Genomic DNA, 20,554 nt, shown 5'->3' on the forward strand with positions numbered 1-20,554 from the left:
AACTCGCGTCTTCAGGAACACTACTCTATTTAAACGGTTGCAGCAAGGGAATTACTTCCCAGACCAGAAAATAGCATTTGGGGATGTTGAAATGCCTGTCGTTATCCTCGGGGACCCAGCCTATCCCTTGATGCCATGGCTCATGAAGCCATACACAGGCAATCTGGACAATAGTCAGGAGCTGTTCAACTACAGGCTGAGCAAGTGCAGAATGGTGGTAGAATGTGCATTTGGTTGTTAAAAGGCGCGCTGGAGCACATTACTGACTCGCTCAGACTTCAGCCAAACCAATGTCCCCACTGTTATTGCTGCTCGCTATGTGCTCCACAATCTCTGTGAGAGTAAGGAGAAGACCTTTATGGCGGGGTGGGAGGCTGAGGCAAATCACCTGGCCGCTGATTATGCACAGCCAGACACCAGGGCGATTAGAAGAGTACACCAGGAAGCGGTGTGCATTAGAGAAGCTTTGAAAACCAGTTTCATCACTGGCCAGGGTACAGCGTGACTGTTGTGTTTGTCTCTCCTTGATGAAAGCCCCCAATCTTGATTGACTCATTCCCTGTAAGCCACTCCCCCACCCCACCCTCCTTCGATCACATCTTGCTTTCTAAGGAAATAAAGTCACTCTCGTTTAAAAATCATGTATTCTTTATTACTTAATTATAAAAAGAGGGAGAGAACTGACAAGGTAGCCCAGGTGGGGTTTGGGAGGAGGATAGTAGGGAAAGAAAAGACCACTAAAATTTTTTCATAATAATGAGAGCCTTTTGGTTGGGCTGTCCACTGAGATGGAGTGGGCAGGTGCATGGAGCCTACTCCCACGAGTTCTTACTCATCTGGCAGATGAGGAGGCTAAGGAACATGGTGAGTGGGGAAGGTGGTTATACAGGGGCTGCAGTGGCACTCTGTGATCCTGCTGCCATTCCTGAAGCTCCACCATATGCTGGAGCATGTCAGTTTGATCACGCAGCAGCCCCAGAGTTGCATCCCGCCACCGCTGATCTTCCTGCCGCCACCTCTCATCTCGAGCATCTCTCCTCTCATCTCGAGCGTCTCTCCTGTCCTCACGTTCGTCCCTCCTGTCCTCATGGTCACTGACATCTTTCCTGTACTTTGTTACCACGTCCTTCCACTCATTCAGATGAGCTCTTTCATAGCGGGTCACTTCCATGGCTTCCGAAAACATTTCTTCTAGAGTCTTTTTTTTTCTGCCACCTTATCCGAGATAGCCTTCGGGATGGAGTAGCGAGGCTTGAAAAAATTGCAGCTGCATGAGGGAGGGAAAAAAGGGAGAGAAGTATTTAAAAAGATACATTTTAGAGAACAAAGGTCATACTCTCTCACGGTGAACAATACTATTCACCTTACATAGCACATGTGTTTTCACTACAAGGTTGCATTTTGCATCTTAATATTGAGTGCCTGCGGGTTTGGTGTTACGGATCACAGATGCAGGTCCGGGCAGCAGAATTCGGCGTGCATGTGGCCATGGTAAGCCATTGTCTTTCATCTTCTGCAGTCTTCATTTATCCAGCGCCTTTGTTTGCCAAATAGCAAGCAAAGTCCATTGAGTGCTGCTTCTTTCCTGTTAATGTGCAGCAGCAGAAACCACCCTGTGGCTGGTATCATGGAAGATCACTGCTAAACACCCCCCTTTCCCCTCCCGCAACTGCGTGGCTGGTAGCAGGGAAGATCCCTGCTAGCCAAATGCGGAAAAGCTCAGCGCCAATCACTCCCCTGTTTCCCCCGCTTGGCTACCTGCAGGGAAGGATTTCTTTTAAGCCACAGGCAAACAGCCCAGTAGGAATGGCCGCCTCTGTCCCCTTACTTAAATTCCTGAATTTCAACCAGGTTACCATGAACTATATCACTTTCTTGAGGATAACACAGAGAGATAAAGAACGGATGTTGCTTGAATGCCAGCAATCACCAGGACCATACACAGCTAAGCTTTGTCATGCAATGATACCAGATTACTTACTACTTACTGCATGGCATGGTCAAGTGTCCTACCATGGAGGACAGAATAAAGCAGTGCTGCCCAGAAACCTTCTGCAAAGGTTTTTGGAGTACCTCTGTTGGAGATTTCCCTGGAGGATTTCCGCTCCATCCCTGGACATGTTAACAGACTTTTCCAGTAACTGTACTGGCCGCGAATGCATCCCAAGTCCTAAGGGCAAATTAATTATTAAAAAACACTTGCTTTTAAACCATGTCTTATATTTACAAGGTACACTCACCAGAGGTCCCTTCCATGGCTTCATTGTCTGAGATAGTTGCTTGGGAGGGCTGGAAGGGTAATTCCGTCAGGGTGAGAAAAAGCTCCTGGCTGTTGGGGAGAACGGAGTGCTGTGCGCTTTCTACAAGCTCGTCCTCCTCTTCCTCCTCATCTTCCCCGCCCTCAGAATCCTCAGCCATGGCTGCAATTACCACCCCCACCTCGGAATCCATGGACAGGGGTGGGGTAGTGGTGGCAGACCCCCCTAGAATTGCATGCAGCTCAGCATAGAAGTGGCATGTTTTCGGCCCTGCCCCGGACTTTCCGTTTGCTTCTTTGGTTTTCTGGTAGCCTTGTCTGAGCTCCTTAACTTTCACACGGCACTGCATTATGGCCTTGAAAATTTTTTCAAATGTTTTTTCATTTCATCCTTTGGAACGGAGTTCTGTTAGCACGGAATCCTCTCCCCATTCAGCGATCAGATTCAGTACCTCCCGTGCAGTCCATGCTGGAGCTCTTTTTTGATTCTCAGGGGACTGCATTGTTACCTGATGAGCTCTGCGTGGTCACCTGTGCTGATGATCTCTCCACACTGGGCGAACAAGAAATGAAACTCAAAAGTTTATGGGGCTTTTCCTGTTTACCTGGCCAGTGCATCCGACTCCAGATTACTGTCCAGAGCGGTCAAAATGGTGCACTGTGGGATAGCTCCCGGAGGCCAATACCGTCAAATTGCGGCTACACTAACCCTAATCCGACATGGCAATACCGATTTCAGCACTACCCCCCTCGTCGGGGAGGAGTACAGAAATTGGTTTAAAGAGCCCTTTATATTAATATAAAGAGCTTCATTGTGTGGATGGGTGCAGGGTTAAATCAGTTTAACACTGCTAAATTCGGTTTAAATGCGTAGTGTAGATCAGGCCTTTGTCTCCAAGTCCAATGTATTATAGTCTTCAGAAGCTTGAACAGCTGGGCTGTGTGGAGGTATACAGTCCTCAATGAACACTGAAAACTAGTGGGAACTTGCATGGACAATAGAGTAGAAAGTATTAAAATAAATTATCTTAAATCAGAAAAGGAAAAGTCCAATTACATCATCTAGATCATTAACCTATCAATAAAGAACACACAGACCAAACAGAGGATATATTAAAGATTAGAATTAAAAAAATTTGTTAAGTACCTGTACTCATGTGATTTAGTTCATTTGTCCCCATGTAATGTTAACCTTATTTTGTACTGGAGTCAAAAATCCAGTCTCTCTTGCTTTATTGTAACTCTCAATGGGAGCGTTGTTTTAAAAAGTACTATGTGAATATGCAAGGAGACTGGATATACATCAGATGTCCTACAGTGAGCCAGGTAGGTGCCTGCCCAGGCCTTCATCCATAGGGAAGGATTTAATGGAGACAATGATCAGGATTGGGCATCACACTCCCATGATACAAGTGCTGCACATTCTGGGACTACTTTCAGGTGTACGGCTAAGCTCTGCTGACACATTAATCTGCTCCTGCCTAATGAATATGCACAATTACCTCTAACTTCACTGCAAATTTTGCCATTACCAACTCCATAGGAAGCAAGGGAACCTACCAAGAATTGAAGTTTATAGATGTTATATGAATGTCAGCAAAGAACAGGAAGAATCCACAATTTAGTAACAGACTACTACAGTAAAACTTACTTTCTGCAGCCCAGAGCAGTCTGGACTCAGACTTCATTTACTCATGTGGCCAGTGCATAGTCGGTTAAGTATGAACAACCCAATTTATTCTTATATCAAAAGGTAGCACTTTCTTACCATACATGCAGGATTGCTGGGAAATCTTAGTTGTCTGAGGACAGAAGCGCCAATTAGATAGCATTTTCATCCAGTTACACCAAACTAAAAATGAAGAAGCAATCTAAGCAACCAAGGAAAAACTATTAATCAATCAATTACAGAGTCATTAACAGTTCAGCATTTAACAGATGACAAGGGAAGCCACCCAAATTGAGAAATGACAGTGGATTTAATTCCCAGACTTCACTCAAGTCATTTTATCACTTCGTGCCTCACTTTCCCATCTGGAAAATTTGAATAATAATGCTTTTCTTCTCGTCGTCTTCTTTTCAGTCTCATCTATTTAAAGTGTAAACTCATAGACTCATAGACTCATAGACTCTAGGACTGGAAGGGACCTCGAGAGGTCATCGAGTCCGGTCCCCTGCCCTCACGGCAGGACCAAATACTGTCTAGACCATCCCTGATAGACATTTATCTAACCTACTCTTAAATATCTCCAGAGATGGAGATTCCACAACTTCCCTAGACATCTATTCCAGTGTTTAACTATCCTGACAGTTAGGAACTTTTTCCTAATGTCCAACCTAAATCTCCCTTGCTGCAGTTTAAGCCCATTGCTTCTTGTTCTATCATTGGAGGCTAAGGTGAACAAGTTTTCTCCCTCCTCCTGATGACACCCTTTTAGATACCTGAAAACTGCTATCATGTCCCCTCTCAGTCTTCTCTTTTCCAAACTAAACAAACCCAATTCCTTCAGCCTTCCTTCATAGGTCATGTTATCAAGACCTTTAATCATTCTTGTTGCTCTTCTCTGGACCCTCTCCAATTTCTCCACATCTTTCTTGAAATGCGGTGCCCAGAACTGGACACAATACTCCAGCTGAGGCCTGACCAGCGCAGAGTAAAGCGGAAGAATGACTTCTCGTGTCTTGTTTACAACACACCTGTTAATGCATCCCAGAATCATGTTTGCTTTTTTTGCAACAGTATCACACTGTTGACTCATATTAAGCTTGTGGTCTGCTATGACCCCTAGATCTCTTTCTGCCATACTCCTTCCTAGATAGTCTCTTCCCATTCTGTATGTGTGAAACTGATTGTTCCTTCCTAAGTGGAGCACTTTGCATTTATTTTTATTGAACTTCATCCTGTTTACCTCAGACCATTTCTCCAATTTGTCCAGATCATTTTGAATTTTGACCCTGTCCTCCAAAGCAGTTGCAATCCCTCCCAGTTTGGTATCGTCCACAAACTTAATAAGCGTACTTTCTATGCCAACATCTAAATCGTTGATGAAGATATTGAACAGAACCGGTCCCGAAACAGACCCCTTCGGAACCCCACTTGTTATACCTTTCCAGCAGGATTGGGAGCCATTAACAACTACTCTCTGAGTACGGTTATCCAGCCAGTTATGCACCCACCTTATAGTAGCCCCATCTAAATTGTACTTTCCTAGTTTATCTATAAGAATATTGTACGAGACTGTATCAAATGCCTTACTAAAGTCTAGGTATATCACATCCACCGCTTCTCCCTTATCCACAAGGCTCGTTATCCTATCAAAGAACGCTATCAGGTTAGTTTGACACGATTTGTTCTTTACAAATCCATGCTGGCTATTCCCTATCACCTTACCACCTTCCAAGTGTTTGCAGATGATTTCTTTAATTACCTGCTCCATTATCTTCCCTGGCACAGAAGTTAAACTAACTGGTCTGTAGTTTCCTGGGTTGTTTTTATTTCCCTTTTTATAGATGGGCACTATATTTGCCCCCTTCCAGTCTTCTGGAATCTCCCCCGTCTCCCATGATTTCCCAAAGATAATAGCTAGAGGCTCAGATACCTCTTCTATTAACTCCTTGAGTATTCTAGGATGCATTTCATCAGGCCCTGGTGACTTGCAGGCATCTAACTTTTCTAAGTGATTTTTTACTTGCTTTTTCTTTATTTTATCTTCTAAACCTACCCTCTTCCCGTAAGCATTCACTATACTAGACATTCCTTCAGACTTCTCAGTGAAGACTGAAACAAAGAAGTCATTAAGCATCTCTGCCATTTCCAAGTCTCCCGTTACTGTTTCCCCCTCCTCACTGAGCAGTGGGCCTACCCTGTCCTTGATCTTCCTCTTGCTTCTAATGTATTGATAAAAAGTCTTCTTGTTTCCCTTTATTCCCATAGCTAGTTTGAGCTCATTTTGTGCCTTTGCCTTTCTAATCTTGCCTCTGCATTCCTGTGTTATTTGCCTATATTCATCCTTTGTGATCTGACCTAGTTTCCATTTTTTATATAATGCCTTTTTATTTTGTAGGTCACGCAAGATCTCGTGGTTAAGCCAAGGTGGTCTTTTGCCACATTTTCTATCTTTCCTATCCATCGGAATAACTTGCTTTTGGGCCCTTAATAGCGTCCCTTTGAAAAACTGCCAACTCTCCTCAGTTGTTTTTCCCCTCAGTCTTGATTCCCATGGGACCTTACCTATCAGCTCTCTGAGCTTACCAAAATCCGCCTTCCTGAAATCCATTGTCTCTATTCTGCTGTACTCCCTTCTACCCTTCCTTAGAATTGCAAACTCTATGATTTCATGATCACTTTCACCCAAGCTTCCTTCTACTTTCAAATTCTCAACAAGTTCCTCCCTATTTGTTAAAATCAAGTCTAGAATAGCTTCCCCCCAGTAGCTTTTTCAACTTTCTGAAATAAAAAGTTGTCTGCAATGCAGTCCAGGAACTTATTGGATAGTCTGTGCCCTGCGGTGTTATTTTCCCAACATATATCTGGATAGTTGAAGTCCCTCATCACCACCAAATCTTGGGCTTTGGATGATTTTGTTAGTTGTTTGAAAAAAGCCTCATCCACCTCTTCCACCTGATTAGGTGGCCTGTAGTAGACTCCCAGCACGACATCACCCATGTTTTTTACCCCTTTTAGCCTAACCCAGAGACTCTCAACACTTCCGTCTCCTATGTCCATCTCCACCTCAGTCCAAGTGTGTAAATTTTTAATATATAAGGCAACACCTCCTCCCTTTTCCCCCTGTCTATCCTTCCTGAGCAAACTATACCCATCCACACCAACATTCCAGTCGTGTGTATTATCCTACCAAGTTTCAGTAATGCCAACAGTGTCATAGTTGTATTTATTTATTAGCACTTCCAGTTCTTCCTGTTTATTACCCATACTTCTTGCATTTGTATATAGGCATCTAAGATACTAGTTTGATCTTGCCTCCCAGCTTTGCCCTGACCCTCCTTTCTCTCTGCCATTATAGCCCGTGCTCCCTCCTGTTTCCAACCCATCTCCTAGGTCTTGTTCCCCACTTACCTGTGGAGTTTGCTCACCTGTCCCCGTCGAACCTAGTTTAAAGCCCTCCTTACTAGGTTAGCCAGTCTGTGGGCAAATAAGGTCTTTCCCCTCTTTGAAAGGTGAACGCCATCTGTGCCTAGCAGTCCTTCCTCGAATAGCATCCCGTGGTCGAGGAAGCCAAAGCCCTCTTGGTGCCACCATCTTCGCAGCCAGGCATTCACCTCCACGATGCATCTGTCTCTGCCCGAACACCTACCTTCAACAGGAAGAATCGAAGAGAATGCCACCTGCGCTCCAAACTCCTTAACCCGTACACCCAGAGCCCTGTAGTCACTCTTGATCTGCTCAGTGTCACACCTCGCAGTATCATTCGTGCCCACATGGATGAGTAGCATGAGGTAGTAGTCAGAAGGCCGGATAATCCTCGACAATGCCTCTGTAACATCTCGGATACGGGCCCCTGGCAGGCAGCATACCTCCCGGGATGAACGGTCAGGGTGACAGATGGGTGTTTCCGTCCCCCTCAGCAGAGAGTCTCCAACCACCACTATCCTACGTTTCTTATCAGTGGTGGCAGCAGACCTCCCAGCCTTAGGGGTATGAGGCTTCACCTCGTTAACTGTTGGGGGTGATTCCTTCTCTCCTGTATCAAGAAGAGCATAACGGTTATCTCTTACCACATCAGGAGGGTTCGCAGCAAGGGTGGAGCACTGCCCGCTGCTAGAAGTAACCAGCTGGCTGTGTCCACCCTGAGCCTCCTCCTCCACTGGTGTGTCAGATACACCCTGAGGCATCTCCTCCTCCACTGGTGTGTCAGTAGTCCTGTGAACTGGGACAGCTACGTCAGCTGTCTCCACATGGATACTGTCCAGGAATTGCTCATGGATATGGATGTTCCTCAGCCTAGCCACCTCCTCCTGTAGCTCTCCCACCTGCTGCCTGAGAGATTCCACCAGTAGGCACCTTTCACATTGGATGCCACCCCCAGCCTGGATATCAGTAAGTGGAAATTGCAAATTACAGTCTTTGCAAGCCCACACCAGAATCTGGGTAAAAGCATCCATGCTTTGGTGCTCTGTCTGGCTACAGGCGCAGGTGGAGGAGACAGAAGCAGTGCTGGCACAGGTGTTGCGGGTCCTCCTCACCATTGTAAGCCTCCCTCTGTCAAACTCTCACAAATTCCCGTCTGCAGCTCCCTGTCTGCTCTCCTGTAAACAGAAGAAGGGTTTTGGATGTGGCTCACTTTATACGTTCAGGGGACCAATGGGTCACTGATGAGACCGACAAGTGACCCCTACTCCCTTCCTACTCCTCTTCCCAACTCCCTTGCAAAACTCCCTGTTCGCTAAGCTCCCTGGTCGCTTGTGTGCTGCTTTATAAAGCCCTGGCCTGAGTGAATGCCCCGCCCACTGGTTAAGGCTCAGCCAATTACCAGAGGCTTCTAGCTTTCAAACCTTCCTGGTAGCTCCGCCTCCAACTGCCAGCTACAGCACATGGTCCTTCAAACAAACAAACCAAACAGACTGACAAACACAAGCTCAGCACACAGCAAGTAACCCCCAAACACAAACACACACACTGCAGACAGTCACTTACCCCACAGATGCTGTATGTGCTCCTCCTTCACCTGGAGAAATCCCTTGCAAAACTCCCTGTAAGCAGCTCTTCAAGGCAAGGACTGTAGCCGATCTCAGTTGGGTCCAGCTGGTGCTAAAGTAATCCAAATAAACAACAACTTAAATAAAAAATGAATAAAGGATTTTATTCTACTGACACATGGAAAGCCAAGCTGAAAGTCTTACTGTGTTCAAATTGTATTTTAATGTGAAAACCAGATATTGTTGCACAAACTTTGAGATATCTTGGAAAGAGGCCATGTTACAGCAGGTTACCTTATGATCTATTGCAAAGTGTCAAAACTGGCAAATATTATTTTACTTTTATGGTAATAATAGTATTATTTTTACTATTCATCATCACTGCACATACCAGAGGGGGAATAGCTTACTCGTCAAGCATCAGATTTGACAAATCTAGACTCCCTGCAACCACAGATTCAAATCCCAGCTCTGTCAGCTAAGCTCTTTGTCCTTCTAAGGTAGCTAAATTGACCAAGTGTATGTTTACACAGCAATCGGGACAGCATTTTTAGCCATTCCTGAACTAGCTTTGATTGAGCCATGGCAACACGGGTTAGAGTATTTACCTAAGGTCTGTTGTGAAAATCGGGCCAACAAGTTTACTGTCATTGTGAGCTTCATTGTAAAACACATGTAAAAGTTCATAAGATGTCATGATAACCTATAACAACTCGTGATTGGAAAAGTTGTAAAAAGGAGACCTAAAAGCTGAATTAGTCAACACAAAAAGGCCTACTGATATAACTCAAGGACTGTATTAAAATCACGCTTGGTAAAAACAGAAGACGTGGAACATAATGAACCAAAATTGGTGTCAGATATTCGGTCTAATTGGTGGACAAAATAATAAGGGAATAGTTATTCTACCCACCACTCCCTTTTGGGTCTAAAAAAAAAAAGACTGACTTTGAGGGGAGATGGAAATAAGCAAAAAAAGACATAGGTTACTGGAATGAATTTCATCACCATGGCTGCTATCCCGACTAGCTCCCAGAACCGCAGACCTTCTGTGTCCTAATCCTGAGGGATGTCCTAGCCTGATAGGGCCAGAGAGAAAGACCCAGATAACATCACCTGGCTCCAGCTGAAACTCAGCCACCACCTGGGATGAAATGGGGTTGTGCTTTAACAACAGCACCAGCACATCTCAGCTAACTTCTTCTCTTTCCCCCAAAAGAACAGTTATCACCTTTGATACATCAAAGCCTATCAAATATTGGGGGAGGGTTTCCTTCTCAAACTCTCTCCAGAAAAAGGGAAAAGGAAATGCTGTTAAAATGAAAGATTTACTTACAGAGATTTACTACATTCCAAATGCTTTAACTGTTTTCCCTTCTTTTCTGTATCTTTAATAAAAGGTTAAAAGGACTTATAACATGTTTGCCATGGTACTAAGCAGGCTGAGGTCTCTGTATACCAAACCCCAGACCTTGTTTAACACTGTTTAACGTTCACAGTGACTGCATTACGTTAACATCTTTGGCACATCTATTCCATCTAATTTAATACAACAGGTCCCAGGTGGGATTGTACTCAGGCAGCTAATCTGGGCTGCCACAACTACACTGCTAGCTTTAGCAAACTGACTCAATCAAAGCTTCACACGCTGCAATAATGCCTCCTGACTGCTGTGCAGACATACTCTACCATGCTGTTTACTGTACAGAGGGCTTTCAGATGAGTTCTTAAAAACTGAGGCCCTATGTGTTTGATATAGGCACTGAGGCTCAGTTTTTCTGAAGTCCTCAGTGTTGACTTAACTCTGCTGCCACTGAAATCAGTAGAAATTTGATTACTGGCTTCACCACAAGCAGAATTAGGTCAAAGCTGAGCACATTTGGAATTCCCACCCTAAACGTCCATAGCACTGTTCACCCTATGCTATGTCTTTGGACTACATTTCTCCTGCCACCCTTGGCTGTACAACATGTAGGTGACGTGTTCTGCATCCAAGTTGCCTACATTCCAATGGCACTGTCCTTATGCACATAACTTTGCGATGAACACTCAGATATGAGGAGCTTCCTAACTGGAAATTATCACTATCCTGGTCCTGCTTTGACCTGTTTCACAGAATATGTCTTGTCTCCATACTGAGTACATTATATCAATTTACAACTAGTGGGCATAGCAGGCATCCAGGTTGGGGAACAACCTGAGGGTCAGCACCAGAGTCAACTACTTATTACAAGAGTCAGGAATCTAAACTGAGGGCCAAAACTGAAGTCAGATACCAAATGCCAGAGCCAAGGGTCAAGCCAGAGTCAGAAGCCAGGATTGGAGAGAGGACTGGTAACTGATGGTAGAAGTGAGGTAAGGGCAGGAACTGGAGGAGAGGCAAGGATCAAGCATGGAGCAGGAGTGAAGGCAGGGATGAAGCAGAGCAGGAACAGTGTTGGGTGCAAGAAGCAGGCTCTAATGCAGCCACAAGAGGAAATCACCTTGTTGCTCAGATAACTTCCTGTATCTCCTTCTGGCTTAAATAGCATGGCTGGATCAATTGGTGAAGTCCAGGTGATCATCCAATCAGGGCTCCCATGGATGGTGCCTTGGCTGAGACTGTAGTCTTACTAGCTTCTACTACTAGCAGTCCTACTAGCTTCTCAGTTCATCAGATTTCAGTCAACACTGGGTGAGGCCAGGATGCAGTGGCTGTCTGGGAACTCCCAGGCCTGGGTTTAAGATCTGGGACATCACATCAGCAAGCAAAGCTGAGTATAATCACCACCATTTCCCTGACATGGTAACACCCAGAACATGTAGGCATTTTCCAGACATTCAGGAAACCACAGCTCCTATCCTGAAGAACTCATAATCTAAGGACAGACAGACTAGTGGACAGAGGCACGAGGAGGGGAATGATAAATAAAGGGTTATTTATTCAAAACAAAAAGATTCACTCCATAGGAATTATTGCAACATTCTGACTGTATGAAAGCAAATTAAATGTCATTAAATTGTTCTCTGGCATTTTACTGTATACTATAGATCTCTTTATAAAAAGGTATTGGTATTTCTTGTAAATAAATCTTTTGGGTCCTTATTATAACTCTATAGAAGTCAATGGAATTGTGCTAAGAATGACAGTAGCCTCTTATGTTAAAATCTTACAGGAGCTGCTGATTTATGGAACATCTCTGGCCCTGATTCAGCCAACCATCCCTATTCAGCAATACTCTTAAGTTCATGCTTAACTTTAAGTATGTTCTTAACTCTCATTAAAGTCAATGGACTTAGCATGTGCTTTGCTGCTGTGCTGAATAGGGATAGATTTAGCATGTGGTTAAGCGCATTGCTAAAATGGATCCTGGATGGAGAAACTAACAGGTAGTTGCAAATTAAAACTGGGCGAGTGTAAGCAGCTAGTGTAGACCTTTATGATTTGGGATACTGCATATCCTCAGGAACTGCCTTTTTGTGTTGCAACTCTGCAGTTAAGATCAGTATGGACCCTCAAGCTGAATGTCTCTGGATTTAACCATTCCCAGTCAAGTGCCACTGAATATGAGTTTGTTTACAAAGTGGTGTTACCTTCTTGTCTATCAGAAAGTGGTTTTGTTTCAATGGGAAAGCAAATGAATAGTTCCCCAGAACCTCCTCCCTCCCCTCTCTGCAAGCATTCCTCCTCCCGCTGGGATGCAGAGTTTATCACAGGCTAAACGAGGAAATTTTTGTGGTCTTTCTTTGTTAAAATATTGGTAGCACATCACTAAATAAGCAACATGCACCATACTTGGAGAGTTAAACACACATTCCACTGCTGAGGCCTCTCTCATGAGAGCCGTCATCTCCTCTACTGCTGCAGAATGTAAAGGTCCAGATTCCCAGCTGACATAAATCAAAACTGCTCCACTGAAATCAATGGGCCTACATTGATTTATACCAGTTGAGGCTCCAGTCCGAAGAGTCTGATCATAAACTCACAAAACTTGGGGGATATGTTGAGTTATTTAGAGAGTAATTCACTTATAGTACTGTGACCAAAAACACCCCTGTATTCACACCCTACACACTATTGTAATCATCTTTGTATAAAATAGGTCTTGTGACGTATCATTTGAACAATAATAACTTACTGGTCAATACTATCATGGAGAAGTATACTTAGCAATAAGTTATGAAATTCCCCTGTCTGATATTATTAGCATATGTTCAAAACCAAACAGCCCTGCCTAGGTAAATGTTGTTAAACACGCCTGTCCTAAACAAAGGAATGTGTTTGCACCTCCAATGTACAAATAAATTGTAAACAGGGACAGCAAGACAGCCGAGAGTGAGGCGAGATCGCCAGAGACAGCAAATTTGCATTTCAGCAAACACAGAGGGGGGGAGAAAGAACATGGATTCTCCTTCATCACCAGGCTCCATGTTGCCTTCCTCACTGTCTGAATAAATCTTACTTTGAGAGGTAATCTTCAGAAGAATCCACTTCAAAGATTCACTGGGCTATAAAAGAAAGGGGCAGGAACCCCAAGTTCTCTCTTTCACTTAAGATGACAAAGGCACCAGCAACTTTGAGCATCGGGGAGAGACCCTGAGAGAGGAGAGGGTCAGTGACCATCTTGTTAGAAGACTGTGGTAAGAGAAGCCATCTTAAAAAAAGTCTTGAACCAAAACTTGCTAGGTTAAATTTTAGACATTCAGATGCACATTTTCACTTTTATTTGCTGGTAACGATTTCTAACGTTCGCTCTTATACTTCAATTCACTTTAAAATCCTATCTTCTTTTGTTAATAAACTTCCTTTATTTTTCAATCTCATCCCACCCAGTGCTGTGCTTAAACTGAACTATTTGGTAACTCCAGCTGAAGTAGCAAACTGTTGAATAATGACTCCTTACTGGGGCAACAGACTTGTAATATCTGAACTGTCCAGGAGACGAACTGATGGTGCAGAACACACATTTTTTGAGAAAATTCAGAACTGGGAGTGTCTTGGGATCTCCTGGAAGTAGTAACCCAGGCTGGAAGCCAGAGTGTGTCTGGTGTGTTGCTGACAGGCTGCTGAGGTCAGAACTGCTGGGCCAGGACAGCAGCTATACACAGACACGCAGGGTGTTACTTTCCATGCTGGGAGGCTATTTCTAAGCAGCCCAGGTTGGGAGCTACAACAGCAAAGCTTTTTGAGGCACCCAAGGTTGTGGGGCAGGTAGTGACAACCCTTCATTCGTCTGGCTTGCACCACAGAATGTGACAAACATCCCTGGGACCTGAGGCATATAAAATGTGTTCCAGTTCTTTCCCCCATCACCTCAGACACAGTGAAATAAGGCTGGAAGACTTCTAATTAGGCTAGAAAAAAAAAGTCATTACAATGACTGTGGCATCACAGACTCTAGAAATGAAACACATTAATTGTACTAATTACAGGTTTTGGATGTTGATCAAGCACTATACTCCCCTCAGTCTGTCACTAAGGCTGGAGCTTTCTCTGAGTTTTTGGACACCGCCATCCTTGCTTAGGGTCCTGAGCATGTCTCTAGGGTAAATGAAGCAGTCTACCAAAACAGTTAGGGGAAATACTGCTGTTAAGACTTTGGACCAACACAAATTTGAGGCAGAACTGTATAAAGCAGTAACATATTTTCTTATCTTATTCTTTTCAAGACATACAGTCAGCCTTTTAATATGTGCTACTTACCTAAATTTTCATATATGGCTTGCATCACCTTAATTCTAGAATGAGTCAAGGAGCCTATCAGGCATTGTCCACATCTCTCCAATTCCTTATTAAACTTTTAAAATTAGCCCCTGGCTAACATTTTACCTGGCTTCTTGAATCTCTTACCGTGTCTCTCAACCAACTCCAATCCGACAGGCTTTGTATGGGCTATGGTTCAGTTCTGAATATAAAGTGCTTAACCTAACCTCTCAACCTGGCTTTGTGGCCTTGAAATGCAAAGAAGTCCTTTGATAAAGTGGAACAAGAGTCTGTCTGATCTCATTCAGCAGTATGGCCTCAGCCAGAGTTTCCTGTGATAGATATAAATTCCCTATGGTTCCCCTGGGCCCTGTCAACTACTGATAAAATTGATTTTACTTTAGGGGAACTAGATGCCCTCCATTATGTTATTTGACCTTGTGTTGAAATCACTAGGAATCAGATTTCTCAAATTAAACGACCAGGATTTACTGGATGGGAACAAAGCCAAAAATAAGAATAAAAAACCCAGTACATTGCTCTGTGTGTTGGTGATCGTGTCTTCTCTAGAAACTTTAATGCCTACTGGTAATTTAAATTTCCTTATTGAAAACCTTGATTTATTTTCAGTTTTTCAAATAAATATTGATCAAAGAGGGCAATAAACAGGACTCCTGCATCATTGGACAAGCCAATCCTTCCCTCCATTTTGGATGCATAAAAAACATTGGCACAATTCTGTTGATTTCAGTAGGGCTATGCTGATTCATACCATCTGAGGATCTGGTCTATTTGTATAATAAGCACAGAGGTGAAAGTGAGCCAGTACGGTCCAGTGCGGCATACTGGCAATAGCCGGTACACAGCCAACTGTACTGGCAGGGGGCTGTTTCCCCAGGCCGGCGATTTAAAGGGCATGAGGCTCCCAGCAGCGGCTGAAGCTCTGGGCCCTTCAAATCAGTGCCAGAACCCTGATGCTGGAGCTCCAGGGTAATGGCAGCAGCCGGAAGCCCCGGGGCTCTAGTGGTGATTTAAAGAGCCCGGGGCTCCAGGCCACTACTACTGCAGCAGAGCCTCTGGCCCTTTAAATTGCCGTCAGAGCCCCGCTGCCAGAGCCCTGGGGTAGTGGCGGCAGATGAGAGTCCTGGGGCTCAAGTGGCAATTTAAAGGGCCCGGAGCTCCTGGCAGTGGCCAGAGCACCAGGGCCTTTAAATTGCTGTCTGAGCCCCAGGACTCCCAGTTGCAACTACCACTATCATGGGGCTCCGGCGGTGATTTAAAGGGCCCAGGGCTCCCAGCCACCGGTACCACAACTGGAGCCTTGGCTCTTCCAATTGAGGCCCCGCCCCCTTCTGATTGAGGCCCCACCCCCTGCTCAGGACTCCAATGTACCAGTAAGTCCTTTAAGTTACTTTCACCCCTGGTTAAGCAGGGAGCCATGAGCCTCACTAAAGTTTCAGTCCTATGTAAACTGCTTTCATATTGTTTCACAAAAGTACAGATAATCTGTTGAGGTGGTTATTGCTTCTGCAGTAGTATCTAAGATTGCAGTAGTAGTTACAAATTCTGCCAATTATTCTGAGGGAAACAAAGACAAGGTTTGAAAAAGATGTTTTCACAGTTTGTTTAGAGAGATGGACGAGCCCATATGTGGTTGAGTAACTTGAAATAAAACAGGTTTGAATGTGCTCTGACATTCCCATGTATTCCTTATATACCTGTCGACTTCCCTGTTAAATAACTCAACTCACTTTTCTCTTGCTGATATTGTGGGTGGGATATTTCCTCTTATGGTTGCCATTTCTGGCAGATCATCAGATCTCTGAAAACATAAGAACACATCCTTCGTGCACTAATTTGGGCCCTTCTCATTGAGGAACGATTTTCCAGCCCAACTCCACCCCTCCTCGGCCCCCCGGTATGCCTACCTATATTATAAATGCAGTGTTAAAACCAAGCTTGCCCAGTATGATCTTTAAATCTAGGATAGGTGTCAGGGAATTAGCTACCTAGTAAATTATTTGGTGTCAGAAGATGGGGGAGGCCTATATGTATTTCTTTGACAAGGTGCAATAGACATGCAGCTTGCCATAATCTAATTTTATAACCTATTTTTAATCATATATTTCACAGGTTCAGAGAGAGAATCTATATTCAATATTTTTTATTCCATAAACTATTTTTTATTCCATAAACAAACAAATCAGACCTCACATCCAGGGCCAGCACTTCCATTAGGCGACCCTAGGTGATCGCCTAGGACGCCAGGATTAGGAGGGTGGCATTTTGTGCGCTCTCCACAGGGTGCACGGGAGCTACCGGTTCTACTCCTGTCAAAGAAGAACCTTCTGCCGACATGCCGCGGAAAACAGCGGCAGGCAATTGAGCAGCTCAATGACTGCCACTGTCACCTGCAGCATTTCGGCGGACGGTCCTTTTTCAGCGGTATGATGGGAGCGGAACTGGAAGCTCCCGCGCACCCCATGGGGAGTGCACAAAATGCCGCCCCCCCCGAATTCTGCCTAGGGTGCCAGAAACCCTGGCACCGCTCCTGCTCACACCAGGAGAAATTTAAATCAATAACTTATGATCCTAGCCTACAAATTACCATGTGACTAGCTACACTGACTAGTCAATAGGACACTCATGTAAGTAAAGCTATTCACATGGGCAGGTGTCTGCAGAGTTTGGAGCAGGGAGTTCTTTTGACTATCCATCCATTCATTTTAGGTACTTTTATTGACTCCATCATCATAGTCTCACAAAGCCTCACAATCTGTAATAGATTTATCCTCACAACATCCTTGGGACATAGGGAAGTCCTATTATTACAGATGGGGAATTAAGGCACAGAGAGGCTAAGCAACCTGCTCAAGCCCACATAGGAAGCCTGTGTGAAGGCAATTTTTCTTGTGTGTGCATCAAAAGTTCCAGTATAAATTAAGTATCTGCCAGACTGCACATTTGAAAAGTCTCATTCATAAAAGAGTAGAGCAAAAATAAATTGATTAAAGGTATGAAAGGAGTTTTGTTCTTAGTTGCTTTGATTTCCTCAAATTAAGACAGCTGAGCTCATTTGTTATGAGAAGTGGTAGATTTCCTCTGCCCTCTAGCACCATCTACTGGTTCAGTTATGAACAGTTATATCAATTCTTTACAACTGCCATGGCATTTTTTCAATTAATTAACTTTATGAGGAATCGAGTTACAGAATAAAACAAAAATATATAAGATACAGTTATAAAAATATACAGAGCACATACATATGCATCAATTTAAAAGAAACATGTATAGTTCAGGTGTACTGATCATCAGTTCACTGTAAGTGAAATTGTAGGCCTATTGAAATCAATGGGAGTTTTGCCACTGACTTCAATGGGGTCAGGATTTCATCCTATGACTTCAGTGCAAGTTTTGTCTGAATATGAATTGAGTAGGACTGCAGGGTTTGAGTCTATAAATGTAAAATGGGAGCCAAAATATACAATGCCATGTGAGAACGTTTATAAATAATGTGAACTTGACTTAATAATATTTTAATATTATCAAACACTGTATTTAATTAAGACAGACAAAGTCTCTTTTTAGTCAGTCGTAAAAAAGTCCAAAATGAATTCAGCTTGCTAGACATGGTTATTTATCCATTATATGGCTACATCAGCCATTATTTCTTACTATGAACTTCAGCCCAAACCACTAATCATATGATTTAACTTAGAAGTTGGCCAAAATGTCTGCATGCAAAGTGAGATGCCGGATGCTAGGATTTCCAGAATAAACTTTTTATACTTTCTGAAACTACACTGCAGTCACTCATGAGCAGCCAAGACCACTTTAAAGATGATTATTTTATATTTAACTATACTGAATAATTGATCATTTCTATACTTCTGATTGCCATGAGGGTTCATCCTCTATGCTGTTTGAAAAGCATGCCCAAGACTTGCAGTTGGAACTTGTTTCATTCCTAATGATATATTATGAATATGGGACTTGAGCAAGCATTTAATGTGAGAGGTAGCATTTTGGATCCTTTGGAGAACTAATTCTGAGCAAGATTCATGCAGGTGGGATGGACAACTAGGATAAAGAATTAAACCCAAGAAAGGTAAAAGGGTAAAGATGGCTGTCAGAAGTAGGAAAGTCTAGTGATCTGAGCTCATTCCTGACCACAGGCCTGCCCAGTCCTCTGGAGGACACAGTTCAGAGAGTTAATAATGGCACATGAGATAGTCCAAAGATATAAAGACTGGCTGGGGGTCAGACACAAAGGGCCCAGTTCAGAAATGAGTTTAAGTGTACCTAGGGAAATTGAGAAAGGTGTAAACTACATCAGTTTTGACTCTAACTTCTCCATGGCTTCTCACTATGGAGGCATAACAGAGTCACCTGTGTGACAGGCTGATCCACAGCTGCTGGAATGTCCACTGTGGACTGGACAGAAAAGAGTGCTCTGTCTTGTGCTGGAGGACTGAGCATCGTACACTGAGCCCAGCCCCAGGAATTCAGAAAGGTAACAATGCAACTTTTACTCCATTCTCCCTCTGAACTTGCTCTGAACACAGCTCAGAGCTGGACCGGAAGATGTGGGCCAACATCTTCTTAGATATAGAAAGAGGATTTTAAGCATTTATACTTTGACAGTTGAATTTTGCTTTCTCAAATAGGCAGCTAAATTCAGTGATATTTGAACATAGTCTTATGCATTCTAAATTGATTAAATGGCAGTGCTTCTAAATGTCAGTCCAGGGCAGATACTGTAAAACCTGAAATATACAAGAAATAGGAGTATAACTTTTACAGCCAGAACTAATATGGCAAATAAATTGGCAACACAATCTATTGCCAGTGTTAATCTTATGATTTCATAACAGCATTACTCTAAGTCAATGGTTCTCAAAGCAGGTCCACCGCTTGTTTAGGGAAAGCCCATGGCGAGCTGGGCCGGTTTGTTTACGTCGTATGTCTGCAGGTACAGCCGAACGCAGCTCCTACTGGCTGCTGTTCACTGCTCCAGGCCAATGGGGGCTGCGGGAAGGGCGATCAGCACATCCTTGGCCTGGATGTGGCAGGTAAACAAACCGGCCCAGCCCACCAGGTGCTTTCCCTGAACAAGTGGCGGACCGGCTTTGAGAACCACTGCTCTAAGTCATTGTCTTTTACCATGCTTAGTCACTATCTCACTGGGTCGTGAACGGGGAGGAAGTTTCTAGTGCAGGCCAGCCCTAGAAGTGTCCTTAAAATGTACTACTAAAGCTGGTTGGAAAATGGGCTTATTTTCTGAGGAAAAAATTCAACTTTCAAATTTCAGCAGTGAAATTAAAAAACCAAAATATTTCCATTTGGAAATGCTGCTCTGAAGTTTCATGGAAGTTGCAATTCAGTTATCTCATACTCCCATTCATGTATATAAGCAAGGCTCCCTAGTTGGATTTAATTTCCCATGATGCATCATGGGTGACCATATTTCCCTATGCTGAATACGGGACACCTGGTAAAATTACTCATATTCAAGCGAGTTCAACAGCAATCAGTCAGAACTACGCAGTACAAACATTCAAATTAATATCAAGTTGACTGAGCCCCTGTTAAAAAGAAATGCTTTGTAGTTGGATTTGTATTTACTTTCTTATCTTTAAGGCTTTAGGGTTCACACGGGGAGGGGTGACACACACACACACACACACACACTCCTGTACACCTCTCTCAAACAGGACGGGTGACCAACCGACCCAACCCTCTCTGCCTAGTGCTTTCTGCTCGCCATGCCTGGCTGGGCCCCCCGGACGGATCCACCTCTTCTGGTACCTGGTGCCGTATATTCCTGAGGCAACAGGTGGGGAGCACGTGGGGTCACATATCCCCTCCCCTAGATTTTTGCCAGGATTCATACCAGAATGTGGCCAGCAGCCACCTTTCAGCACTATGTGGGAGGGAAAGGATGGGAGCTGCTTCCA

At 43.9% G+C, this 20,554-nt stretch overlaps 1 long non-coding RNA gene across 1 annotated transcript; it reads right to left on the reverse strand.

Moving 5' to 3' along the window:
• Positions 1–2,753: 2,753 nt before the first annotated feature.
• On the reverse strand, positions 2,754–19,744 carry LOC115644917. Its single transcript, XR_003998630.1, has 3 exons — positions 19,735–19,744; positions 19,148–19,150; positions 2,754–2,889 (listed from the first exon to the last, which is right to left on the reverse strand). It is a non-coding gene; the product is annotated as an uncharacterized LOC115644917 (long non-coding RNA).
• Between the last annotated feature and the right edge of the window lie 810 nt (positions 19,745–20,554).

Source organism: Gopherus evgoodei, chromosome 2 (assembly GCF_007399415.2).
Source record: "Gopherus evgoodei ecotype Sinaloan lineage chromosome 2, rGopEvg1_v1.p, whole genome shotgun sequence".
NCBI classification, from domain to species: domain Eukaryota; kingdom Metazoa; phylum Chordata; order Testudines; family Testudinidae; genus Gopherus; species Gopherus evgoodei.